A 27,870-nucleotide genomic window follows, 5' to 3' on the forward strand; every position below is an offset into this window, starting at 1 on the left:
GAGGATCTCAGCGAAGCCCTTCTCTGGCAGACGGTTGGACAGGGGGCTGGTTGGGGGCTGGCAGGACACAGTGGCCCCACCGAGCGAGTCACCTACCTGCGCTGCAGACCCGGCCTGGGAGCCAGACTCTGCTCCCTACCACCACCCAGGCGCACTACTCAGCCCCTGCTGCAGTGTCTGCTCTCACGGCTGGGGTGGCTCTAGGTGAGGGGCCAGACAAGCCGGGGCCTAACCATCTGTGCTCCCAACTTCAATCTGGGCAAAGAATCACCCTCTCTTGTCCCCTTTAAGAAATACCATCTGGAGAGGTGACCCTGTAAACCATGACCCCAGACCTTTATCCCATGCACCCAGGGTCGGGGAGTGCATGGGACCCCAACCTCCTGGCCAGCCGCAGTCTCCCCAAGTGTCAGACGGACTCGGGTGCTCCCCACATGTGCACTGGCGCAAGAGAGTTCCAGGCACTAAGACACATGACCTCCCTGCCACCCTCGAGCGCGCACTGTCACTGCAAGGCCTGTGCGTCACCATGGGTGGTTGTGGGGCTGAACGTGCAGCCCATGTCCAGGCCTTGCTTCTTGGGACTCTGGGGGCACTGACCATATGTGACCTCACTGACCACGTGACCTTCACCTTCCAATCCCACGGGAGATGAGACTACACTGGGGACATCTCTCCATTCTGAGGCCAAGCGGGCTGAGGGTCCAACCCACCCTCCAGCCCTTCTTCTCCTGTTCTGGGTCACTCCCTTGGTCTCCTCTCTTCCTGAGCCCAGGGGGCACCTTCTTAACCCCGAGATCACGGCAATCCCACCTCCAGAAACACAGCAACACGAGTGCCACACACCGCCCCCAGACCCTGCGTTCCCAATGCTCCTGGACATTCCCGGCAGGCTTAGTCGTAGGCTGTAAACTGCCTGGACTTCCTGGGGTGCCACACAGCGTGCCTGAACACTACGCAGGAGGAAATAACCACGCTGGCTCCATGCAGCCCAGGCGTGTCAGACAACTGGACCCGCGAGACCACACAGACAAAGTTCCCAAGCTGACACTTGGATCCCAGGTAGGCCAGGCCTGGGGGGACATGAGGCTGGTGATGCCCCCTCCTGATGTGCACGCGGGTCAGACAATGGTGTGTCCACTCTGTAGCAATTCACTAGCCGGCCACTCGGGATACGTGCCCTTCTCTGCATGGGATCAATAAACAGTTAAAAAACAAAACCAATGAGACCTCAGCCTCTACTCAAGGCCTCCAGAGGTGCCTTGCTTTACTCGGAATGAAGTATAGGACCCTCCTCAGCCTGGGGGTCAAGGTCAGCTCACCTCCAAATACTCCCTGCTCTCCTCGGTCAACGGTAGCCTGCATGCCCCATCCCCCACCCCACCAAGGAGGCAGGGTGGCCACAGGCCCGCTTTAGTCAGTGGAATTGGACTGAAAGTGACATGTCACTATAAGAAGCTCTGTGAGCCCAAGTGTCTCCTTCCCTCTGGGGCCGTGCAGCCCTCACAAGGCTTCTGTGGTTGGTGGGCCCCTTAGTGACCACCAAGAGCCATCCCTCTGCCATCCAATTGCAACACACAGCTCCAGGGAGTGGAGCCCTGTCTCCAGGGGCTGATCTTTGGGGATGCTCACTACACGGGAGCCCTCTGGTCCTCACTAACACTCCAGGCTTCCCAGGCCCTCTGTGGTCTGGTCCCTGACAAGTTCTTTAGCTCCGAGAATCAGAAATGCGCTGGCCGTGAACCCCACGGGGCCTCTCTTTCAGGCACACTGTGATCTCAGCAGTTCAGATGCAGCCAGGTCCTTCCTGTCCTAGGCCTTCGTGCCTCTACCCGGCACCCATCTCCCTGGCCTGCTCTGCCTGAGAGGACTGCCACCTGCGGCCCCAGCACTTGGGCAGCACCAGCTGCTCCCTCTGGACACCATGGCCCCAGCTCATATCATCCTCTCCTGATCCTCTCAGGGGCTCCGTCATGGGGAGGCATGCGGTCAGGCATCCATCGTCTCCCCCAGGAGCAGCAGGGGGTAAAGGCTTGGTCTTGACCACAAAGCCAGGGGTGGCTCAGGAGGCTGCGGACACCCCAGCTGAGCTCTGGGACCCCTCCCAGACCTGCAGAGCCAGTGAGCGTGCTCTTAAACCCACCCTCCCTCCTCTGGTGTCCAAGGATGGCCATGATCTCAAGGGCCTCTCATTGGGAAAGTCAGGGTGCAGGAAGAATCTGGGGGCACTCAGGGGAGACGGCACCACCAAGTAGCCTATTTTGGGTAATGCGGGTTACGGTTCTAGGGAGAGAACATCTTTTCCAGAGAAGACTCTGTTTGAGGCCATGAGAGAAATGACTTCAGCTCAGCTGCAAACACCCAGTAGTGGCTGGGGACCCGCCTGGAGCAGCAGGGTTTCAGAACGGCCACCACTGGGGTCCACCCTGGGCCTCAGCTGAGTCTCCAGTCGTGGTGACAGGAGAACCAAGGCGGGGCAGCGTGGGCAGGACTCTGAGTGCATAAAGGAGCGAACCCACTGCCAAAAGAACAGGCCCTGTGGAGCTCCTCTCCAGGGGGCTCTCAGTTCCATTAAGTCATCCCACTTGCCCCTCCAAGTCTGCCACCCAGAGCAGGGTCAGTGGGCACAAAGATGATGGCAGCAGCCACGGCAGGGGGCGCTCTCCTTGCCTCTGAGCACTGCACAGAACTCAGGAGCTCAGAGAGGGTGGGTGACATGGTCAAGGTCACACAGGGAAGCAAAGCTGGGGGCTTGCTCTCCTGCCTGGTGGGCGGGTCCCCTCACTGCCAGCAGGCAGACCCACCCCCTCTGTTCAGACTGAGTCCCTGAGCTGGGCCTGCACTGCCCACGTGGGGGCACTGCTCTCCTGTGTGATCTCCCACCCTGCCCTCCCGGCACAGGCTGGCGGGGAGCGGGGGTCGGTGGGGGCGGTGAGGGGACGGCAGGCATCTCCCGGCCTTTGCACACACTGTTCCCTCTGCCTGGTTCACTAGTCCCCTGAACCTTCTCATTGCCCAAAGCCACCTCCTCCTGGAGGCCCTCTGTGATTGCTCAATAGCTATAGGAGCCCCTGCCCCCATGGCCCTCACCGCTCTCTGCAATCACCTCCCTCCTGTATTTGTGGACTCCCTTCTGTCTGTTGGCCCCATGGATGGTGAGTTTCATGGATGGTGAGTCCCCCGTGGATGTTGAGTCCTGTGGATGGTGAGTCCCCTGTGGATGGTGAGTCCCGTGGATGTGAGCCCCCCATGGATGATGAGTCCTGCGGGTGGTGAGTCCCCATGGATGGTGAGTTCCCCATGGATGGTGAGTCCTGTGGATGTGAGCCCCCCATGGATGATGAGTCTCGTGGATGGTGAGTCCCCGTGGATGGTGAGCCCCGTGGATGGTGAGTCCCCTGTGGATGGTGAGTCCCCTGTGGATGGTGAGTCCTGTGGATGTGAGCCCCCCATGGATGATGAGTCTCGTGGATGGTGAGTCCCCGTGGATGGTGAGTCCCCTGTGGATGGTGAATCCCATGGATGTGAGCCCCCATGGATGATGAGTCCTGAGGGTGGTGAGTCCCCATGGATGGTGAGTTCCCCATGGATGGTGAGTCCTGTGGATGTGAGCCCCCCATGGATGGTGAGCCCCGTGGATGGTGAGTCCTGTGGATGTGAGACCCCCATGGATGATGAGTCCTGTGGGTGGTGAGCCCCCATGGATGGTGAGTTCCCCATGGATGGTGAGTCCTGTGGATGTGAGCCCCCCATGGATGATGAGTCTCGTGGATGGTGAGTCCCCGTGGATGGTGAGCCCCGTGGATGGTGAGTCCCCTGTGGATGGTGAGTCCCCTGTGGATGGTGAGTCCTGTGGATGTGAGCCCCCCATGGATGATGAGTCTCGTGGATGGTGAGTCCCCGTGGATGGTGAGTCCCCTGTGGATGGTGAATCCCATGGATGTGAGCCCCCATGGATGATGAGTCCTGAGGGTGGTGAGTCCCCATGGATGGTGAGTTCCCCATGGATGGTGAGTCCTGTGGATGTGAGCCCCCCATGGATGGTGAGCCCCGTGGATGGTGAGTCCTGTGGATGTGAGACCCCCATGGATGATGAGTCCTGTGGGTGGTGAGCCCCCATGCATGGTGAGTCCCCTGTGGATGGTGAGCCCCGTGGATGGTGAGTCCCCTGTGGATGGTGAGTCCCCTGTGGATGGTGAGTCCTGTGGATGTGAGCCCCTCATGGATGGTGAACCCCATGGATGGTGAGTCCCGTGGATGGTGAGTCCCATGGATGGGAACCCCCCATAGATGGTGAGCCCTGTGGGTGGTGAGCCCCCATGGATGGTGAGTCCCCTGTGGATAGTGAATCCTGTGGATGTAAGCCCCCCATGGATGATGAGTCTCATGGATGGTGAGCCCTGTGGACGGTGAGTCCCCTGTGGATGGTGAGTCCTGTGGATGTGAGCCCCCCATGGATGGTGAGTACCCTGTGGATGTGAGCCCCCCATGGATGATGAGTCTCATGGATGGTGAGTCCTCATGGATGGTGAGCCATGAGCATAGGGTCCCGCCTGTCATGCTGAAAGGCCAGGCTGCAGCTGCTTCCAGCTTCCAGGCCACCCTCACAGCCCACAGGCTCCCAGCTGCTGACAGCACTCCCTCCCTCCCCTTGCACCTGCTTGCCCTCCTCTCAAGCCCACTCCCTCACTCCCAGCCCTCCCCATGCTCAGACCCCTCCTGGCTCACCTCTCCAGCCTGATTTGAGGGGTGCCCCCTGCCCACCTTCCCAATTCCCAAGCCTCACCAGCAGCACTAAACCACAGGGCACTACATGCACCCACCAGCTCTCTCATCCCCAACCCCTACTTTGCACTCACTGGACTCAATCATCTTAACAAATGCTCAGGGTCACCTCCTCTCCACTCCTGTGTGACTTCCCTCCCTGGACCCTGCTGTCCACTGTGCCAGCAGTCTGCCTACCAGGATTGACAACCGTTTGCCTCCCAGAGTGCCCCAGCACCCAGCACATAGTAGGTGCTGAGAGAAAGAGAGTGATGTGAGCTGGTGAGTGGACCAGGGCCTTGTGATTTCAGAGGCCGGAGCTGGAAGATGAACACGAGCCTCTAAGGAGACCAGCGAGGACTCCGTTGTGGGTTCCCTGGGCACCAGGGTGACAGTAGCCACTTTCATCCGCTCGCTGTACGCCAGTCATTCACACATGGATCACCTCTTCCAGCCCCGAGTCAACACCAGTGCTGTTATTATCCTCAAAGTAGAGGTGAGGATGCTGAGCACAGAGAGAACAAAGAATTAGCCCAAGGTCACACAGCCAGGAAGCAGAGGAGCTGGGACGTGAACCCAGGTCTGTTTGACTTTCAAACACATGCTCTTCAGTCATGAGGAGCTGTGAGCCCTGAAGCTGGCCATTCCAGGAGGCTCTGGAAGGCTGCAGAGAGGGGCTGTCTGTCAGGCATCCCTCCCAAACTGCCCCATGCTGCTCTTTACGGCCCCGCCTTGTTGCCAGATGGCTCCTCCCTCAGTCCATCCCCAAATCCTTTGACTGGGAGGTAGGAACCCCTCAGGAGCCTTTCCCAGCCTGGCTCAGGCGGCCTGGGCCATGCAGGGTGGGCCCAGTGGGCTGTGTCACCATGGACAGCTGAGGCGACCCAGGCTCAGCCAGGCTGGGGGACATTCCCAGGCAGTTCCCACCTCTGCTCCAAGAAGGTCCATGGGTGGCTGCCGGCTGAGGGCTGTGGGACCACTCTGGGGTAGGACTCTGGGTGTGGGCCCTGTGTTTGGGGGCTACTTTGCAAAGCAGTGAACCTGAGGCCAAGGCACCAACTGAGCTGCCATCAGCTATCAGCATCCGGGAGCCCCTGGACCAAGGGACACGGGACTGAGTCAAACTTCTGGTTTGGGTGCCTTTGGCTCAGACAGTGAGCCTGAACTGAATCACTGGGCCCTTGCGGTCTATCTCTCCACCATCATAGCACTGAACCCATACCACTCATACCAGGCATTTATCTGTCTCTCCCAAGCCTGGCAGCCCCGTGTGGCTAGAACCCTAACTGGGTCCCCAGCCCTGTCCACACAGGAGAGGCCCTTATGCAAGTGTGCCCTTCTGTAATATCCCACGGCTCACCTCCTCCAGGAAGCCTTCTCTGAACACCCTGTTCCCTCTACCTTGGCCACTGCACACCCTTAAAGCACAGATCTCACTCCAAACCTCCAGTTAATGCCAGATCCAGTTCATGGCATCCCTGTGGGCTCCACCCAACCTCTGCTCACTCACTTTTGGGGACAGAGGGCTCACTCCCCACAGCTAGAAGAGTGAGCACCTACCAGGTGTCAGCCTCTGTTCTGGCCACTTGATGCTGCAGAAGGACAGCCCTGGCCTCTGGCTTCCAGAGAAGCGCTAGACATCCTAGTCCAATCAGGCCCCTCTGGGGAGCTGCGCCCTTGACAAACCCCCAGACACATGGGGAGACAGGAGCTGTTCCCAGCACACTCAGTGGGAACAGCCGGTCACCCAGGGGTGCAGGATGGAAGGATGCCGCTTGCTTTTAAAAAACATGTGACTGTGTCTGGTTCCAGAGTAACTGGACCCATGATGCAGCCAGGGCATCCATGGGTGGTGAGATCCTGGTGAGGAGGGCCTCGTCTTCTCAGGGTCGTTGCTTATTTGCTGAGTTTCCCACAATGAACATATATTATTAGTCACTGGCGGGGGACAGTCTCCCACTGACGCCCCCATTCGGCCGGGCCCAGGTCTGTCCTGGTTTGTGTCCTGCTTTCCAGTGGCAGACAACCAGGGACACCACTCCTCTCATGTGGGCCCTGTGACCCGCTCGCTTCTCCAGACCCCCTCCTGGTCCATGCTGTTCCCTGTGGGGTCTGTGCTGGTCAGGCCCCCACTGTATGGCAAAGTCCCCTGGGCAGGGACCACGAGCGTGACATGGGGCTGGGCACACAGCAAGTGCATAGTGACAGCTCGCAGAGAGTGGCTGCCTCCCCTGCCTCCCACCCATGCAGGCGGTCTCTCCTCTCCGGCACTTACAGGCGATGCCATCCCCCAGCCTGGGGCCCTGAAACACTGCGACAAGAGACAATATCTGTGGCTTCTCATAAACCAAATGCAACTCTCTTCCTCCCCAGTTTAAAACCTTCCACAGCCCCTCAGTGTCCCCGAATCACCTCCCGCAGCTCTGTATCCACAGTCTCGCACATTCTGACACCTGCTCCCTCCTACAGGTCCCCTCCTCTACCAAAACGGCTTGACCTAGAGCACACCTGCCACCCGGGCTGCCTCATGCCCCTGGGCCTTTGCACATGCCAGTCCCTCTGTCCAGAGCAGGCAGACTGGCCCCTGCTCATCCTTCTGACCAAAACCATGGGAAGAGGCCTCCTATCCCCGCCCCACCGAGTCCATCTTGTACACAGATTGATCATTGCACTCAATGCAATTAGAAGCTGGCACGTCTGTCTCCTTCCAAACTGGACGCGACAGGGCCCAGGCCTTTTGTCTTTGTTTTAAATCCCTGGTGCCCAGATACTGCCTGCAGACAAACAGGCACTCGGGAATGTCTAGCTGACAGGTGGATGGGTCGGTAAACAACATCTGCACAGCCCTTAACAGCTTACGAAGGCTTTTCCCGTCCTGTGTCTCCTGGGCTCCTCCATCAGGGCAGCAGGGAGCAAAGGCCCCAGACCCCAGCCCTGAACATGGGCACTGCCTCCTAGGGGCCCCAGGCCCCTCCCCTCCACCCGAGCAGGAGCTTCGCTTTGCTGGGAGCCTCCAGCAATCTCACCAGGAGCAGCCTGGACCCCTCCTCCTGTTTTCAGCAGGAAGGAAACTGTTTCCCCTGCCAGAATGGCACCCCCCGACTCCTGGGGAAGGCAGGCGGGTGCCCAGGTGGCGGCCTGGCGGGTCCAGGCTCGGCCGCTATCCCGCCCAGAGCCGTGGGATGCGGCGGGCTGGAGCCGCAGCCCCACCAGCGAGTCTTGGTAACAGTTGCTATGTAAAACGCTCGGAGGGGGGATTTACTGTCAGCGTTAATAATAGATGAAGGTTTCAGAATTTTTGATGCCTTACGTTCTAAGCTGTTTGATTTATAATGTCTCTGAAAAGGGAAGGATGAGGGTGGGGGCAAGGGAGGAGGCCTAGAGGCGCAAGCTGGGAGCGTATCCCTGCCACCTGGCCAGACAGGGAAACCAAGGCCCAGAGGTGGGGACGCCAGGGGCCTGCAGATGCCTGCAGCCCCGACTTCAAGAGGGGAGCCGAGGTCTGGGCCCCTCCCGCGCCCTGGGTTGTTTTGATGGATTTCTGCTTCTCCTTTTAGCGCGAGCAGGTGTGTCTCGAGTAGGCTCCGGAAGCTGTGCTGATGGTGCCCGTGGCAGGGGCTGTCGGTTACTGGCTCCACAGAGGCAAATCCAAGCCCCAACTTCCCTTCTCCTGCCAGTGGCAGACAGTCTTCCGAGGGGAGTGGGCCTTGCAGGCAGGAAGCAGGGCTGCTGGCCGGGCCCACCACCCCACCCGAGGGGCTGGAGGAGGAGCAGGAGAGGCCTCCCCTGGGCCAGGCTGCCCCACACTGGGGCGACTTGGTGCTGGTCTTCAGAAGGGTGCTTCCCCAACCTCCCCGCCCGGCCTCTTCCAACCCTCCACGGCCTCTCTGTCCAAGCCAGAAGGTCTTCAGACAGGCCCTGTCCTCCCTGGATTCCCAAGACCCCAGTCTTTGGGCCAAAGAAATGGGGCCCTGGGCCAGGCACCCTCACACCCAGACTGTGACCCCTCACTTCAACAGCTGTCCCCCAAAGTCATGTCATCTCCCACTTTCAAACAGGGGGTCCTCCCGCCTCCCTCCTCAGGCCCAAAGTCCTGGCAGACCCTTGCTCCAAGAACATGAGAGAGCCCCACCCTCTCTGGCCCCCATTTCCTGGTTCGGGAATCAGGTGAAATGTGGAGGACCCCCAGCACCATCCTGCCACCAACACCCCTTGGGGCTATGAGCACCCTGCTAAGAGCGATGACACAGAAGTCACCACCAGAAGACCATCTTCACTGGGTGGGCACATCACCCCGTGGGCAGGCAAGAAGACCATGGCCTTGGGAGGACCCCCACCCAGCCCACCACCCACCTGGTTCACTACCAACTGGCTCTCCGCCAGGCTGGAGCCAGGCACCCCCAGAGCCAGGACACACAGACCCAGCTGCAGGACTTGAATACCCCCAGTACCCCAGATGGAGGGCTGCTCCCCTGGATCCTGCATAGAGCCCCTGCCTGTCCTGCCGGGCACTTGCATCAAGAAGGGTACCTATAGCAATAAGGAGGTCTCTGGGGGGGGTCTGCCCAGTGGGAGGAAGTCCTGCCACAGTGAGGTGGGGAGGTGTTCTTCTAGGTCAGCCCCGCAGGACCCAGGAGCAGCAGCCCCTTCTTCACTCAGCTCTCCAGTCACCAGATACCCACCAAGGCCCCTCTGTGAGCAGGCCCTGTTAGGGACACACTGGGGACACATGGGAGTCTGGCCTGGTCCCCACCTGGGAGCCCCAGGAGACACACTAAGTTGTCTGCAGGGCGCCAGGGGCCACAGTCTCAGTCACACCTGAGGGTACAGGGACTGGACACCGAGAGGCAGGTCCAGGGGCCTGGGAAATACCCCCTCTTCTGGCTCAGAGAAACACCCCTGGTGTGGGGGAACCCTGGATGACAGGGACTCAGAGTGCTTCCTGGGGAGGGGGCTTTAAAGGGTCATGGATTCCCAGTGTTTCCAGGATGCTCGCTCCCCAGAGGCAGGTGTCCCTTGAGAGGACTCTGTCCAGCCTGTGGGCGGGACGGGCATCGCTCCTCTGAGGGCCCAAGGATCTTCAGTGGAGAAAGATCCCTGCATGGGGACCTCTGCTTCAGCGTCCAGCAGCCTCTGTTCTCCGGAGCTTCACTGCTGGGCTCTGCCAGCCGCCTGCCAGCCAGGCTGAGCTGGAGGGCAGGGCAGCAAAGGTGGCCTGCAGGCTGGGCCTTGGCAAACAGGAAATTCCAGCTCACTCTTGGGTGGGCTCGAGTGCTGACTCCCCTGGTCCACTCCAAGCCTGCAACCCTCCTCTCTGCATCAGCTGCCAATACCCAGGCCTCCCAGCCTCCCTGACCCCATTTCAGGTTAGGGCCTGTGGTGGGCTAGGAGCAAAGCTGTGAGGAGCCAAGAGCCCACTTAACTGGCCACTGATCTTTCATAATCATTCACACACGGTGTGCCCTGCCCTGTGTCTAGGGCTGACGGCCTAGAACTGGGTGCTGCCAGGCTGTGGGGACATGCTGCATAAACAGGCCGCCAAACCGAGGTGACAGCACTGTGATGGAAAAGCCCAGGCTGTGTGAGCCCAGAGGCCTCTAGCCAGCCCAAAGATCGGGGAGGCTTCCAGGAGGTGGCGTCACTTAGACTGGTCAGCTGCATGATGTGAGGTGCTGTGGGGTGTGGCTTTGTCTACTTCCTCTCCCCGTCCTCGACCTCCTCCCTGTCCTACTGCAAAGCTTCTGTTCATCAAGTCTCCCCAGAGAGGTGGGCCTTCTCCACTTCAAATGATTAGCTCCCCGAGCTTCAGTTTTCCTGACCCATAAAATGGACCCAATGTATCACTCATGTCAACTGAAGAAATATTTACTCACCTTCTCCCCCACTCTCTTGAAAGGTCGACTTCATGGACCATCTTCCTACCCCAAGCGAGACCTGTGGGCAACCCCAACCACTACACAACACAAGCCCAAGACTCTGGGAGCACCAGGAACCAAGCGTCAGCATGTGAGGGCTGCCAGGTCATTCGTCATGCCTTTAGTGATGGAATTTACGAAAGCCAGCTAATCAGTGATAATGAGCATAATTTCTGTCACTTGGTTGTTGCTCCTAACCTGAGTTATCATGAGAGGCAGGAGGGCGAGGATAGGAGTTGGGGGCAGGCCATATGTTACGTATGCACAAGATAAGAGAAGACACTCTAGGTGCCAGGCTGCACATCTTGTCCAGTGGAATGGAGGCTGGATTTCTGCCGGGCACTCTTGTGCTGTATACAACCTATACAACTGTACATTTTGGCCCTAGGTTCAGGTGAGTGCCAGCATGGAACCTTTCCCAAACAGGTTTCCCCAGCCTTTCAGATCACTCAGCCCAGGTGTGAGAACTACCTGAAATCAAATGCAAATTGTGTGTATCTGTGCATGTACAAGCACATTTTTCTAAGGAGAACAAGAGTTTTCTCCAATTCATATAGTGTGCAGAAGCCCTGTAGTTAAGATCTGGACTGGGCCCAGGGTCTGGGATGAAGTGTGAGACAGGGGTCTCAGTACAGCCTGGGGACACAAATATTTGACATTCTGTTTCTCAAACACTAAAACCACACAGGCTTGAAAAGGGGGCAGATTCTGGGCTGCTTCCCTTAAGATCTGTGGTTTAGGGGTGGCCTGAGCCCAGGAATCCGTTGCGGTACAAACTCCAAGGTTTGGATCAAACCAATGCTCCAGAAGCTCTGGTTTAATACTCCGCTACTACTGGCTTTGCAGGGCATGGTACTTTTTCTTTTGGTATTGGTGGGGAACAATGTCCACACCTCATCCAAACCCCAAAAGGTGGATCTGTGTACAGCAATGTGAGCATAGCAGTGTGTGCAGAGCAGTGTTCACAGCAGTGTGTAGAGCAGTGGGAGTGCCCGGGCAGAGGCTACAGAGTTCTGTCACCCCCACTCCGGGCAGAGTGAGTGGACCCTAGGCCTCCCAGGGTCTCTGTCCCCAAGGTGTCCCCTGAGTAACCCTCACCAGCCCATTTCTGTACCACGCTGCCTCTTGAGGCAGGGAAGCCCTACGGCTCTTCATGTGGCCAGAACAGGGGACCATTGACAGCGGACACACACCAAACCAGGCTTCTCCAGCCCAGGGTCCAGCCAGACACTCACCCCGCAGTCTGGCCTTGGACATAAACCCTTCTGTGTCTGGGAGTCAAGGGGCGTCTGTTTCTCCTCTTGAGTCCTAGTGTCCAGCACTTGGCCTACCAAGGAGGCCTTGGGGGCAGCCAGATGAATGGATTCATTCAAAAGTATAAACTGAGCACCTACTGTGTGCCAGATCACATGTAGGCCCTGCCTGGATGGCAGCTGGGTATGGGAGGGAGACGCACAATTAAAGGTACAACCGTCCGGGAGACATGGCCTAAAGCAGACCAGACACGTGGTCTGTGTGGAAAGCTTGCCCAGGAGGGGTGAGGGTTGGCCAGGAAAAATGACTTATAGTCCTGGAACAGACAGCGCACGTGCAAAGGCCCTGTGGCAGGAAGGGGGCCCGGTCGGCGGAGCGGACCATCAAGTGCACAGACCAGGATAAGGAGTCGGCCCTCTCAATGCCAGACCCTTAGGACGACAAAAAACGACCAGAGTCGGAGCCGGGCCGAGGCTGCCTTTGTTCGGATCGCGGCCCACGTTCACTACCTCCATTAATACGCCCCCAACCCGCCCAACCTCCGCAGCCTTTCCGGAAGCCACGCCCATCCCAGCCGCGCGCGCGCCAGAGGGGCAGAGCGCCCCGCCCACTTCCGGGCCCGGGATACTCCCGCCCCTCCGCATCATGCCGGCCAATCAGGGGTGGCGACCACATGGGGGCGAGGCCTGTGCGAACACAAAAGGCCAGAAACCCACACTGGCCCGGGCGCTGTAACCATGACTACCGGCGCCCTCGCGCCGCCCCGCGCGCAGCCTGGGACGCGCCCGCGAGCCCGGGGCCCGTAGGGGTCGCCCCCGCGGCCTGCTCAGCACAGCTTCACGTTTTGCCCAGGGCTGAATTTGCTCATTAAGTCAACATTTATTGAGCGCCTACTATGTTCAGAGGCTAAAGATCGCCACTGAATAGGCCAGACTCAAAATCGGGAGAGAGTGCAGAAGGGAGGCAGCCAATGAGCAAAGACATAAGCAAATTACAAGACCTGGTGACTAAGCGCCTCTTTGGGTAAAACAGATTGGAGCAAGCGGGACTGTCAGGGCCCGCCGTCCTACACGGGTGACACTTGAGGGAAGGCTCGGGGGAGGAATCGGCCCTGTGGCGGTGAAGAGAGGGGCAGCCGGCCCGAAGGCCCTGAGCGTCACCAGCTGGCCAGAGAGCAAGGAGGCCCCGCGTGCGTAGCTGAGAACCGGGAGGAGAGGGACCAGCCGAGAGGTGCCAGCACAGGCCGGGACAGGTGCTCCCTCAGCCGCTGCCCACTCCTTCCCCTCCTTCCTTTCCTGCTGTCCTTCTGTTTCTCCTTCCAGGACCAGAAGACACTCCCTCAGCTCAGGTTAGAAAGACCTGGGTCACTGGTCTGGGCAGCAGACCAAGTTCTGGGGTTCTGCTAGCCTTTGCATAAGCTGTTCCCTCTGCCAGGAACGCTCTTCCCAGCTCTACCTGACAGACTCCCGCCTTAGCCGTCAAGGCCTGAACAAATGTCACCTCCTCCAGGAAGTCCAGGAACTATCCCCCATACAGACCCTCTCCGACCCTGACCGACACCCTCCCTCAGCATTCTCGTGGGTCCTCTGTCCTTTCTCTGCATGGGTGGCAGGCAGGGGGTGGCTGCCAAGTGGCAGAAAGGCCAGCAAAGCCCTTGAAGTCATAACAGGTGGGGAAGACAGGCCTTGAAGTTGATGGCCAGTGGTTAGTAGCACGTGTGCACCTTCCCTGGTGTGGAAGGGTGGGTTCTGTTCCAGCCTCCACGCACAGGAGCCCCCCACGGGCCCAGAGCTGGTGACTCAGGAACAAGCAGAAGCTGTCCAAACACGCACAGCTAAAATGTCCCCCGCTCCCCCCCCCACCCCAGGCGAGGACAAAGCCTCACAAGACGAGGAAAAGGAGAAGCCAGTACCTACCGCCCAGGCTGCACACAGCTGCCTCCTTAAATGGCCACGTGTCTGGTGTGTCAAGACTCGGGGTGAGAGCGTCAGCCAGATCCTTTGGACAGGTGGCCTTTAGGATGAAGCAGGGCAGGGCAGCACTTGACAACGCGGGTCCTTGAGCCAGCTCTGGCCCTAACAGGTCACGTGAGCCTCAGCCTCCTAGCGTGTAAACAGGGTCAACAGTAACACTGTGAAAACCGCACTGATGAAGTCAACAAATCCTGTGTCTTCTTCCTGGAGCCCTAGCTGGACTGCATCTCCTGCAATGAGCGATGGGCACAGGACTGAGTTCCAGCCAATGGCATATGAGCACTGGAGAGGTGCCCCATCCAGATGGGGGACCAAGCCCAGGCCACAGGGAAAGGCGGGGCCATGTCACCACCTGCTGACCAGAAACTCTTGGGCTCTGGAAACGTCTGGGCTTGTGTGTTACTACAACCAGTCTCACACTGACTAGCTTGGGAACCCACTCACCCATTTCCTCTTCAGTAAATATCATGAGGGTCTTTGGGGATACTGTTGTGGAGCTCCCTAGTTAACAAAGGCTGTTTTCAGCAAGTGCTTAGGGCAGGGAGCTGGGGGCAGAAAGACTTCCCTGAGATGGGGTCTCAAGGAGAGGGGAGCGAAAGGGAGAGGCTGCAGGGGTGGGAGCCCTTCTGCCTGAGGAACACGATCCACTTCCAGGAACCCAGGTGGGGAAAGAAGTGGCCAAAGTTGTTTGACTCCCATCATCTCCCAGTTCTGAGCCTCAGTTTTCTCATCTCTAAAATGGACATGGTGCTAATAACATGGTCTTACAGGGAATCTCTGGATCTCAGGGGAGAGAAGGCCACTTGAAATGTCCCCGGATGCCCTTTCATCCCAACATCACCCAGAGCAGGAGGAAGGTCTCTGCCTGCAGCTGCACAGTGCAGGGACATGGGCTCAGGAGGTAGGCAGGGCTGGTCAAGGGGCCAGGGCTGCTGCTATTAAGGCTCCTGCCACACGGGCTAAACGTCAAGGAGCGTCTCCAGCCACTAGAGCTATCAGGCAGCAGCGGAAGTGCTGGCTCTCTAGGGAGGCGGGTTAGACCGTCCCTGGAGGCAGCTCAGGGAGCTGGTGCTGAGAGCGGGAACTCTGCTGACGGGCAGATGCTGGCAGCCGTTCAGCCTCCTTCTGGACAGGGGATGGGAAGCAGAGTCTAGGGGAAGGTCTAGGAGGTCCCGGGGGGCTCATGTCTCGGGCATGTCCTCACTGCCCCATGCCAGCCTGGCTGCTGTCTCCTGAGATCGGGGGCAGGAAGGACACGGCAGGTCTGGGAGGTGTGCTTGCTGCCAGGCAGGCAGGGAGGTGCGACCAGAGCCTCCCACCCCTCACATACCCGCCTGGGCTCCCCAGCTCTCTGCTGCTAGCACCCAGGCTCCCAGGACCCCAGCCTGCCTCTGCACCACAGCTGTTCCTCTGCCATGTTTCTGCACTCACTGTTTCTTCTGCCAGCGTGCCAGGCTCACCTCCCATCCCTTTCCACCTTTCCTATCATCTTTCTAAGAGCCACTCGGAGTTCTAAACCTGGCTGAGTGAGCTGGCCGAGCAACTTCCCCTCTAAGCCGTGGCTTACTCACTGAAAACATGTGGACGCTATTTCTTACCTCACAGGGTTGTTGGTGTTGGTGCAAATTAAACACAACAATGTATGTGAAAAGCACCTGACAGCAAACGGAATCAAGCACTGGGTTGGCCAGAAAGTTCATTCGTTTTCCCTCAGTTCAGTTCAGTCGCTCAGTAAACTTTTTGGCCAACACAATTGTTATTTTAAAAGTTCCCCACCCCCTGCAAACAAAACAAAACACAACCAACTTCTTGCAGCAGCACCTCTTCCAGGAAGCCTTCCCTGACCACACCTCCTGTATTGGCTTAAGCCTTTTTGCTGGTCCCTCACTCCTTGGGCATCCCCTGGCCTGACACCCCACAGGATGGCAATGATTTGTCTGGCTTCTGCCCCAGCCCCAGTAGGCTGTGTCTTCCCCGGCGGGTGCCAGGCCCCTCAGTCAGTGTCAGACAAAGAAGTTGAAAGAAGCGTTGAATGGCACAGGCCCAACAGCAGCCTCCTCTGTCTTGCCCTGGAAGGTGAGAGGACAGGCCTCTCAAGTGTCCCAGGACCCCAGGATTCTCAGCCTCCACGCTCAGACCAGTCTGCCAGGCAGTCCCCTGCACAGGGTAGTGCTGACCTCGGCCCAGGCCCTGACTCACCCCACTAAGCTGCACTGATGGCGGCTTCCATGGAGGGGGGGCCAGTCCACTCTACCCCCTCACCCTGACCGCTGCCGGTCAGCGGTGGCCAAGTGCCAAGCGGCCAACCCAAGCTCAGGGCTGGCTGGAGAGGCGGCGATAAAATATCCCAGGTGGCCCCAGGAGCCGAGGGAGGCAACGGGTGGGGGTCTGCGAGCTGTCTCCATTTCTTCTAGAAACCTCAAGGGTGCTGTGCATTTACCCCAAACACAGCCAGGCTGACACAAATCCAGCAGGGCCCTGCTCTGGGCCAGAAGGCTGTCAGCTTGAGGCCCCACTGGCCATCTCGCCCCACCCAAAGCTCAGGAGGCAGTTATGGATGTCTTTGATTAATAAGAAATGGGGGCAATGAATTAATCATTATGTAATAAATGCAGCTTGTTTGGCAGCCATATCTTTCAAAAACACGGCTCCTGTGTGTGAGAAATAGCAGAGGGGGTCCCTCAATAAACACACGTGGCACTCCGGGGGCAGCTGTGTGTTTGCCCCAGGAGCCCCTGTACCTGGTGGGAGGCAGTGACAGCCTCAAGCATCTTGGTGGGGGGCAGAGGGGAGGACTCGGTTGCACCTGGCCCAGAGTCCCTGGAGGTGGCAGTGGCGGGTGGGAGTCTGACAGAGAACAGGGCTCCGGGCTTGGCCCCAATCCCCACTCCCAGCCCAGTGCGGGCAGGCGGGGCTCTGGGCCCTGGGTCTGCTGCCCGCCTGCTCTGAAAGGAGAGGCAGGAACAGATGTTTCCTTGAATCAGAAAATAACGCTGGCTCCCAGATGGGCCGCGTTGTGGAGGCGCGTCCCCCCCACAACTTTGTGCCAAGGTTTGTCTGTCTGGAGAGCAGCAAAGGGTGGCAGGTGGGGGCTGTGGCACCAGCGAGGCACCTGGTGCTCCATCATCACCCACTGGTCTGCCAACCAGGGTGTCGGCAGAGGGCCTCCCACCCAGGACGAAGGCCAGGCCACCCCCCTGGCCTTCCCATGTCCTGCTGCTAAGTCCCCCATGTTGCGCACAAAAGGACTGACCCCTAGGTTTAGTGTCCCAAACCAGCTCCCAGCCGGGTGTTCCTCCTCCCCTCCTGAAGACCGGGAGGCCCTTCCTGATGCCCCCCTGCAGCCCCTTCCCTGAGGCCCTTATCCCCCATCACCCCCAGTGGGACAAGGGCACCCCTAAAGGCAGGGCCCAGGCCCACATCAACCCTAGATCTCAGGGTTCCATACACAGTAGGTGCTCAGTGAAGGGGCTTGTGTGTGCATGTGCAAATCCACAAAAAAAAAAAAATCCAAAGGGCCACGTTAAACTGAAAGGAATGACTTCTGGGGAAACCTGGGGCGGACCTTACCTATTGTCTGATACACCTCTATTGCTTTTTCCTTCTCTAGTTAGAGCTACCATTCCTTCGAAAATTAAAAATTCATGAAAACCACACTGCACCCTGCCCTCAGGCCATCTTAGGTGAATGGGGCAGCTTGGCTCAGAGGCCAGGTGTAGGGAGGTGGGTCCCAATCCCCTGCGACCCTGACCGGCCCGGGTCTCCCTCGGGCAAGTTGGTGGCAGTGAGGGGCAGGGGTGGGTCCTGGTAGCACGTAGGACCACCCGCGCCATCACGACATGAGTGAGCCGCCTCTCAGGCACTGTGTACAGGACTGTGCAGGGGGCACAGGTGACTGGTCCCACTGCCATTCCCACTTGCATCTCCCTTCCACCCCCTAAGCCCACGGGATGCCCCAGTGCCCTGCCAGGGTGCTGCCAAGCCGACGGGGCCTTGGCTGGCAGCAGACTCTAAGGGCTACCCTGGGGACAGTGGTGCAGGCAGGCCAAGGACAGGGACACCGTGCTGGCACTCCTGTGCCTCTTGGCCCAAGGGCCCGACCAGATGAGCCCGAGGCTGCTCCCAAGTCGGCCGGCTGAAGAGCAGTGGCCTGGTGCCCGGAGCGGACGCAGGCAGGGGGGCCACCTCCACACTATGGGCGGGAACACTGGGCCCCTGGATGCTGCTCAGGGTCCTCCTCACCCCTCTGGAACCATGGGATCCTGGGCCAGGGGCCTGGCACACAGAAGGGCACAGGAAATGCCTGGGGCAGGGAACTGAGTACAGAGTCCTTCCGAGTCACAAAGGCTACATTTATCATGTGTTCCACCTACCCGGGCTCCTTTAAAACTGGGACTTGAGGACCTCCCAGGTAGTCCAGTGGTTAGTACTCGGCTCTTTCAACGCAGTGGCCTGGGTTCAGTCCCTGGTTGGGGAACTAAGATCCCACAAGCTACCCAGCGCAGCCAATAAATAAATCCAAAAAAGGTTTTTTAAATAATAAAACTGGGACAGGAATGAAGGTATTTTTAACAGCAGAAAAGCCATCCACATGGCAGGCAGTGGACAGTGGAGGGGCCCTCAGGGTCACATGGAGTGAAACCCCAGTGGGGACTGAGAAACAGAATTTCCAGTGATGGGAGGGTGGACCCCATACCCCTGGGGAGCTCGGGCCTGGAGCTGTGGGAACATAAACTTCCAAGTTCACACACTTCTGTTGTTTTTTTTTTTTTTCCCAAACAATGAATGCATGCTGTTTTTGTTTTTCTTTTTGTTTTTTTTTTAAGGATATGATTTTTGGCAAAGCTTCCAATGAATCGGTGCCAGGGGCTTGGGGGGTGCGGAGCTGGCAAGTCCTTTCAGATAGGTGACCGCAGACTCTGGGGAGTGCGTGTGTACACGTGCAGTGACTCACAGGGCAAAGGTTTGACCCAGCAGCCCAGGCCTCAGTAGTGAGGGTTCATTCACAAGTATTTATTCCTGTCTGCCGTGGGAAAGACTGAGGGCAGAAGGAGAAGAGGGTGTCAGAGGACGAGATGGATGGATGGCATCACTGATGCAATGGACATGAGCTTGGGCAAACTTTGGGACTTGGTGAGGGACAGAGAGGACTGGAGTGCTGCAGTCCATGGGGTGGCAAAGAGTTGCACATGACTGGTCGACTGAACAACTGCCGTGGGTCTCTGGGCCTCTGGGTAGGGTTGGCGCTGCAGCCTGGGATGCACGGGTCCTACCTGCCCCTACAGTGTTCCCCAGAGATCCCTGTGGCCACAAAAGCCCACCATCCACCCCTAATCCAACAGGCCCGGCAGGCACCCAAAACAGAACTACCGTCTCTGGGAGAGACACTGGCATGAACTGGTTACTGTCTTTTCAGCAAACGTAATTCCTTTTTATTAGAAAATTAAAGGCTGGGACCAGCTTGCCAAAAACCAAAAGAGCTGAAATGTGCTTTCCTAAGATATGCAGCGCCTGATGAAACGGATTTGCTTGTCTGCCTCCTTTCCCACCGTCACCCCCGCCGGGGCCAGCCCTCCCTCCAGTCCAGCCCCTTCCATGGGCACCGAGCCTGGCCCTGGGCTTGGCAGAGGTGGCCGGCCCAGCACCCAGACGCGGGGAGCCTCTGGAACAAGGCAGGAGCCTCCCCAGGCCTCAGCCTTCTGACAATCACCTCGGTGTTCCTCTTGCCTTCCTGAGATGCACAGGCACCCGTGGTCTTGGCTAGGCTAGAGGGTGTCGGGAGGGAAAGGGAGGAACAATGAAGGACCAGGCTCCCAAGGAACCAGCTCAGTCACCTGGAGACCCAGGAGTGGCGGCTGCCGATAGAACGAGGCAGCCAGGGCAGAGCGCGCCGAGCATAGGACCGTCCCTCGCTGCCACACAAAAAGCAACTATTCAGAGCCACCCAGGGAGCTCTCTCTTATTGAAGAGTCCTTGATTCTTCCCTTTCTGCCGCAGAACTCAGGAACAAGGGCCCCGTCTTCTTAATGGGGTGATGGAGGGGCCGGGGGGAGGGTCCTCTTGAGCAGGAAGGTGGCCAAGCCCGCCCCACGAGTCACTGGAGCTGGAACTAAGGGAACTCCAGGACCGCATTCTCCTCCAAAGCCCCCTTCCTCTTTTCTTTCTTTTTCTCTGCTGGTCAGAGGCTACCTTCCTGGTTTACAGGGAACCTCAGGGGAGGGTGTAGAAAGCTGGGAGTGATGTGCGTGAAGGGGTGTGTTGTGTGTGCGCGCGCACACACGGTGGGGGTCATGTGTGAGCATGTGTGTGTGTGCGCACAGGAGCATGTGTGTGAGCGTGCGTGTGTGCTGAATGCTAAGATGGTGACCACACTCTCGATGTGCTAACGGGCGTGGGGGCAGGGGCGGCGTCTGTCTCAGGTGTGTCTGCCCCGGCCCCCTCCCCATGGCCCCAGCCCTCCCCACTCCTCCGCTCCCTGTTCAAGGGCACATCCAACAGGCCCTCCTTCCTCCGGTAACAAAAGGCAGATGGAGCCCCTTCCACCTGCTCAGATGCAGCCTCCACTGTGGCTCATCTCGCTTTGTTCTGGGGAAGCTAAGATGGGGGCCCGTTCCCAGCCTGCGGACGGGCCACAGCCTAGGGGTCAGAGACACACGCAGAATGTGGCCCACAGGCCTGCGCTGCCTAGACCTCTCTCCTGGGACGTCTGGGCCCAGGAAGTACTGCCACAAGGGCACCTGTCTGCAGTCCAGTCGCATCCCTGCCTGGGCACCATGGGAGGAGGGCCGTGGCCTAAGGCAAATTCTTTCGCTCTTCTGCCCAACTTGCTGGCCTCACCTGTAGGAAACCCCGGCACTGCGTCAGGTCTCTCCGCCCCCAGCCCCCGGCCAGCTCCCGGGCTGACAGTGGAGGGGCCACTTTTCCATGCGGGGCAATGACACCAGCTCCCCAGGGGCGAATGCGCAGTGTCCATAGCCTCTGGGAGGTTTCTGAAGAAGCGGGCAGGTCCCTGAGCTGGGGACCCAGAGCTTCTCTAGGTGGAGGAGGAGCTGGGACCCCCTGGCCAGGGTCCTCCCAAACGGAGGCCATGGAATGGCGAGGGGTGGGCAGGGGCCCTGGCCCAGGTGCCAAAAGTCGGCGTCCCTTAAGTCCACATGCCCCCCACCAGGTGGAGGCCCTGGAGGGTCTCCCAAGGTTCTGGTGGACATCAATTCCAAGCCCCTGCAGTGAGCAGTCCCCATGCCCTCTGGAGCACTGACGCCTGGGCCCCTGGCCATCCACCTGGAAGGGGTTCACCTGGCATCTGAATCCCTGGGGAGCTGCAGCATCAGGAAGGCCCCCTGTTCCCTTGGTGGTGAGGTGACCGAGCTCTCTGTGCCTGGGGGAGGGGCTGCCCCATCTGGCCCGAGGTAAAGAGGTCAGCTCAGAAGCTGACTGGCCGGTGGCATAGGCACCAGGAACCCACCCCAGGCAGCCTCTGGGGCTCCAGGCCCCCCACCCTAGGGAGGACAGGACTCCGCTCAGGGCGGGTGGTGGTGTAAGGCCTCAAAATTCCCAAGCAAGGGGAGGCCAGTGGGGGCAGCTGGGGGTCAGGGGGGGAGGTGCTGTAGCAGGATGGTCTAGGGCTGAGACAGGGCAGCAGGTGGAGGGGCCACAGCGCCTGCTGCCCCTGCCTGCACCCTCTTCCCTCTCAGAAAGCACCCCCTCTTCACTTCCCCAGCTCCCAGGGCTTGCATGCGCCTTCCCACCCATCTCTTGCCCCTACCCTTGGAGGGCAGCCCAGCCCAGGTGTCTCCCACCAAAGGCTGCTGTGTGCTTCTAGAGCCAGGGCTCAGGCAACCTTGCTGAGCGTGGTTCTCATCCTAATAATGTTTTTTCCATCCTCACTCCAAGTGGCCCCACTGTCCCTTGTCATAGCCTGCCTGGGGGTTTGGGGGTGGGGGAGCCCTTGCCCAAGCATTAATGGGTGCCAGGAAAACACCCCCAGCACTGACCCCGCACGTTAACACCAGGAGCGAGGAGGGCAACCGCACCCAAGAATGCCCACAAACCCCACTTCCCAGATGGGAAGACTGAGATCCCCAGGGCCCACAAGAACCGGGCCAGGCCCGCCTGCTTCCTGAAACCTCAGAAGCCCTCTCCCCCTGGAAGCCGGCCCTTCTCCCCATTTCCTGCTGGCCCTGGGGCCGGCTGTCCCCTCTGGCAGACAGGCCCACAGGGCCCATGAGGAGGCAGGGACCACCCAGGTGGAGAGAGCAAGAGAGTGAGTGTGTGTGTGTGTGTGTGTGTGTGTGTCCGCCCAGCTGACCGCAGCTGGGAAAACAGGCTCTCTGGCGCCCCTCCCCCAGCCACAGCCCACCCCTCGTGGCCAGCACCTCACCAAGCCCTGAAGCAGGCACTACCTGATCCCCTGCTTTCCTTGCCTCGGCATGAGCCAGACCCCTGGCCCACCCCCGGACCCCAGGAGATGGTTCTCCCAGTAGCCTGGCCCCTCCTGCTACCCTGGATCAGGGCCCCAACACAGGCCACCCCAGACCCACACCTGCCTGGGTCAGGCCCCCTGCAGCTCTCCCCTAGACTGTCAGGGGTGAAGGCTCAGCCTCTTAACTGCAGTTTCCCACAACCACCTGAGACCCCTGTCTCCCTCAACTGCAGCTTCTCCACCCATGCCCATGGCTGGCATCCGAGGTGTAGGGTGGCCCCCAGAGCCTGGGGGCAGGCACTGGCTCCCTCTTTCTGGGCAGGGCCTCCCTGCCTTTTCCCACCCTGGGATCCAGAGACGGGATCACTGAGGCTGAAATTTCAATTAAGGAAGAGAAATAATTACTTCAGAGCTCCGGGCCAGCTCAAGTAGTGACAGTCCTCAAAATCCAGGCCCCTGGAGTTGGGGGGTGGGGGGAGGTGGCCAGGACCCTGAGGTCACCCTGGGCCCAGCAGGGACTTGGCCTGCCCCCACTTCAGGCCTCATACCCTGTGACCCCTCTGCTGAAACAAGGCCAACCTCAGGGCTGCTCAAAAGTAGGGGGTGGGGGGTCCCCAGTGGAGGCCTGGGAAGCGAGCCCAGGTGGCTCCCAGGAAGCTGAGTGAAGTGAGATTAACCATTCAGCCACAGCCTCTGCCTGCAGTGAACCTGGACACTGCCAGGGCCCACAGGGCGGGGCTGGGGCCCCACAAGCAGGGCTGGAGGCTTGAGGAAGGGTAGGCCTAGGCAGGAGCCCATCCCACAACACCAGGGTCACAGGCCGGGCCCTCTGGGCTCCGAGGCCACCTCACCCGCTTCTCAAGAGGTATCCATGGCTGCCCTAACTGAGCCACCGTCACCTCCAAGAACTCCATCTCCAGAAGCACTCCATCTCCAGAAGCACTCCAGCCCCCACTTTGAGGGTGGCCCATGTCCTCTCCAGAAACCCTCTGTCTGATCCAGAATGTTCCGTCTCCAGAAATGACAGTGCTCTCCATCAAGGCTCCTCTCAGCTCCAGACATGCTCCGTTTCCAGAAATATCACATCCCTTCTCCAGAGACGTTCCACTTCAGCTCCCAAAATACCTCAGATCCAGAAATGCCCTATTTTACATCCAGAAATACTCCAGCATCACCCCCCCAAACACCCCGCTTCCAGAAGTACTACAGTCTGTCTCTAGAAACAGTCCCTTTCCAGAAATGTTTCAGCCCTGACAATGTCTAGAATCCAGAAAGGCCTCATCCTCACCCCAGAAAATGCCTTCTATTCCCCAAGTGCCCCTGTCTCACCTTCCAGCTGCATGCCCCTCCTCCAGAAAACCTTCACGTTGTCTCTAGAAACACCCTCAGCCTGGCCCAGACACGCCATGTCTCAATTCTAAAAACACCCCACCTCTGGACACGCTCCATCTGGGTCTGCAAACGCTCACAGTACATCCACAGAGGCCTCCCCATCTGGCCCAGATGCTGTGAAAACCCAGGAACCACTTTCTTCAGGCTCTCCTGGTTGGGCGGGGAGCGAGTTGAGCAGTGACCAGGTGGCCTCTTCCTTCCCCCTCCTTGTCCCCATGGTGCCCTGGGACCTCCCGGCCACCCATAGGACCTGCTGTCATCCTGGGAACAAGGATAAAGTAAGAGCCGGGCTGGCAGGTGTAGAGGTCCCTGAGAGAGGGGAGAATGGCTGGTCAGTGTTTGGAGAGACTGGGAGCCTCCCGGGTCTGATCTGGAGGCAGGGGCAGTGAGGGGCCTGGGTGGGAAGGTCTGAACCAGGAAGGGTGGGCAGGGCCTTGGCATACCCCTCCCCTCGGCACAAATGTGTCCACTGGCCCAGGTGCCCACACTCACAGCCACCCCCCTCCCAGCCCTGGGAGCCACACATGCACACAGCATCGCATCCTCTCAGCCCCACCCTGCTGGGCACACAGACACACCCTTCCACCCTCACCCACACTCCCTGCCTCTCTGGGCAGGTCTGGGGACCCGGAGAGGCAGGAGGCCACGGCCAGGTCCTCCAAGCAGTCAGGGTGGCCTCTGTTAACTGCTCTGTGTGGTCACCCAGGGAAGCCCATAGCCCAGGCCTCTGAGATCAGGAAGGACCGCAAGGGAGAGGAAGGCACACTTTGGATCTGCTCGCAGACCCTCTGGAGCAGCCCTGGCTGCTTCTGGGCCACTTTAAATGACAGAAAGTTCCCCTCGGGGTACGACTGAAAGTCCTCGCAGTCACCTCTGTCCACACGGCCGGCTGCTGCTCTCTGGAATCCCAGCGTCTGTGTCCCGCTGAGGCTCCATGTGGAGACACCCATCCCCAGCCAATGGGAGGGTACTGGAGACAGATGGGTGGAAGGCCGCCATGCCAAACACCTCCAGGCCCTGAGCCCGCCTGGGGGAGGGAGGAGGTGGCCCATCCATACCAGGTCTGTCCCTGAGACCTCGGACGGCTGTTCTCAGAGCCTCTAGGTGGGCAGGAGGGGAAGGGGTCCGACCCCGGTCCCCACTGCTGGTGGCATCAGTGAGCTCTGGGCCACTCCCACGGGAGGATAATTACCATTTACTAAGCCTTCCAATTTAGACTCAGCCTCAATTAACTGGAACCTCTCAAACCCCCTTACTGATCCTTTGGGGCCAAGGACAGACACAACAGATCTTCAGCGTGCCCTTCGATTTCCCGCAGCGAGGGCCCGGTTGTCTGCCGCCCCTACTGGCCAGCTCCTGCTCAGAACGGGGCTTCCCCATCTGTCCCCCCCCCCCGAACTCCATCCCTCGCTCTCCACGGAGGACCCCTCCCCCGGAATTCATTCCACTCAGAGACCAGAGACATGAGAGGGAAAAGCCCAACAGCCAAGCCCAAATATGAATGAATCTGAAAGAACTGTAGTCCCTGGGGCCAGGATGGAGAGTAGGGGACAAGGCCTCAGGTGGGACGACAGGTGGGGGTCCCCGGGGCTCCTGGTTCCGGGCTTTCTGGAGAGGTCTCTGCATTGGTATTCTCCGCCCCTCACAGCCCAAATTACACCGACTCTCCCGGGACCCTTTCACCACACGATGTCACTTCAGCAAAAGGTTATGTGCGAGAACATCAAAATCCTTCCCGCATATTAACTACAAGAGTGTTCTTTTTAAATGCACATGAACAAGCAGCCAACATTACAGTATCTGAGATGGTGCTGGAATGGGAGTCAAGAATAGGGTGCTGTCGGAGCCCCCCACCTCTCTGCAGCCCTCCTCCCTCCATCAGAGAGGCCCTGGGGCGGGGCGGGGGTGCTGCAGATTTGAGGCTAGACCAAGGGTCACGGTCACGTGTAGAGCCAGCAGAGGCTGTCAGGCTGGTGCCCAGGTGCTGCCCAGCAGGCACGTGAGGGCAGGAAGAGCTCGCTGACGCTCCCCAGGGCCCCTGCCACCTCCAGCCCTCTCTGGCAGCCTCCTCCTGGCACCCCCTTCCTTTTATTGTACTTATTTTCACCTGGAGAATTTCTGGAGACACTTTCACTGGACATTTTACAGAGGAGTTCCAAGATATAATCTACCCAAGATAAGCAAAAGCTGGGGTGCCGGGATGGGAGCCCAGGTGTTAAGTGGTGTGTGTGTGTTAGTCACTCAGTTGTGTCCGACTCTTTTGTGACCCCCTGTGGACTGTAGCCCACCAGGCTCCTAGGTCCATGGGATTCTCCAGACAAGAATACTGGAGTGGGTTGCCATTTCCTTCTCCAGGGATCTTCCCAACCCAGGGATGGAACCCAGGTCTCCTGCATGGCAGACTCTTTACCAACTGAGCCACCAGAGAAGCCCCAGATGTAAATGGGGTGAGGGGCAAACCTGGTGGGGTGGGGGTGGGTGGAGGTTAACTAGATTGGGAAGGGTCTGCAGAGGCCCAAGGGGTGGGCAGCCCTGTCTCAACTCTGTCTGCAGCTCTATGATTTCCAATTGTAAGAGGAGCGGAAAGTGGGATTTTTATGTGAAGCCCAGTATTATTTTTTAAGCCTTGTGGCAGGCCACATAGTGCCCACCTGAAGGTGTCACCGGGGACAACCTCTGGTCTAGTCTGTGGTCTTCAGCCTGAGTCTCTGGCCCCTCCGGAGTAGGCAGTCTGCTCAGACGAGTGTGGGGGTGGGTATGAAGTGGGGGGCGGGAAGGGCAGGACAGCAGAAAGCTTTTCACTTCTAGGAGATGGCTCAGATTCTCTTCTGTCAGATGGGGTGACAGTCAAGCCCCCCCACGCAGCGTGAGAGGTTCAGAGGGACCTGCAGGATGAGTGGGGGTGGGGGAGGAAGTCCCAGAGGTCACAGCCCCCCTCACCGCAGGGTCTGCCCTGTTGGCCACCCCTACTGTCTAGGCTACAGGAAACCCCAGGACAATTGGAGCCCCGGACAGGTGTGTAGACCCCCCCACGGAGGGGCGATCCTGCCTTGTTGCACGGTAGGCAATGCCGGATAGCCAACCCCCTCCAGCCACCACACTGTGAGCCATGATGCCAGGACCCCTGCCCCTCCCCAGACACAGGGAGGGGTGGGAAGATCTGCCTGGCCTGGACGTCATCCTGGTCATCCGTGCCAAGACTCTTACTGGCCCCAAGGACCTTGTCCCATAGGGGCCTCCTCTGGGCCTCGGTTTCTTCCTCTGTAAGACGCAGACAACAGGAAATCTTCCTTCACAGGGAGTTTGAAGACAGGAAACAGCTAAGTGCTGGGGCCCAGCAGAGGGAGGTCTCACAGAGAGGATGCTCTGAACGGGAGGACTCCAGGTTCCAGTCCTCTGTCCACTCCCCCAGCCTACCACCCTGCCTCCGCCTGTCCTCTCTGGGCCCCTCCTCCCTCTTCCTGCTGAGCTTTCTTTTAGGGAATTATCATCTGCTGGGCTTTAATTACTGGTCCCGGAGGCCCACCACCTCCCTCGCCAGCCGAGACTCTGTAATCCCTCTGGCTAGGGCACAGGCTCAGCTGCAGGCCTCCGCCTCCCTGGGGAACGGCGCCCCAGGTCTGCACAGCAGCTCCCATCTCCGGGGGCAGGAGGCCGCAGGAGGAGGAAGTTCCCTCCGGTCCACGTGCCACCAGCAAGGACTCAGGAGGCGGCATTCTGAGGGAGCACACTCAGGCCCTGGCGGGTCACTCTGGTCCTCACTCTGCTCCAGCGGGACCCCGCTGGGCCCAGACTCCTTTCAGCCTCCACCCCGGCCTCCAGCTCTCCTGCTGCCAGAGCCCTCTGCTCCAGGCCCTGTCCTACCTCCAGGCCGGCTGAAAGGTGTGCTCCCGACTCCTGGAGACCATCCTGACTCTTTGGGGGCAGGGCCCGAGGAAGCAAATGAGCCTGACCTGTGACCCCGGCGCCCATCAGATGCCCGCCCAGCCTGGCTGTGGGAGCAGCTGGGACCCCAGCTGTGTGTGCAGGAGAACAGGGCAGGTGGGCGCTTGGTCCGGTCCCAGTGTGCCCTCCACTCACAAACCCTCACTCTACGTGGGAGGGGGCACGTGTGCATGAGGCTGGCACCATTCTCAAGGCTGGACAGGGG

At 59.3% G+C, this 27,870-nt stretch overlaps 1 protein-coding gene across 2 annotated transcripts in view; it reads right to left on the minus strand.

The window, feature by feature from the left end:
• The window catches only part of RAI1 (retinoic acid induced 1), a 104,329-nt gene that overhangs the window by 34,750 nt on the left and 41,709 nt on the right, over positions 1-27,870 (minus strand). The window contains exon 1 of one of the 2 annotated variants that reach the window (XM_018064788.1): positions 13,850-14,019. The exons of the other annotated variant lie outside the window; for it this stretch is intronic. The gene's annotated coding sequence lies outside the window, so the exon portion shown is untranslated. Of the gene's footprint in view, positions 1-13,849; positions 14,020-27,870 lie in introns of those variants that run through there. 2 annotated transcript variants of the gene reach the window in all.

Source organism: Capra hircus, chromosome 19 (assembly GCF_001704415.2).
Source record: "Capra hircus breed San Clemente chromosome 19, ASM170441v1, whole genome shotgun sequence".
In the NCBI taxonomy this organism is placed as follows: Eukaryota; Metazoa; Chordata; class Mammalia; order Artiodactyla; family Bovidae; genus Capra; species Capra hircus.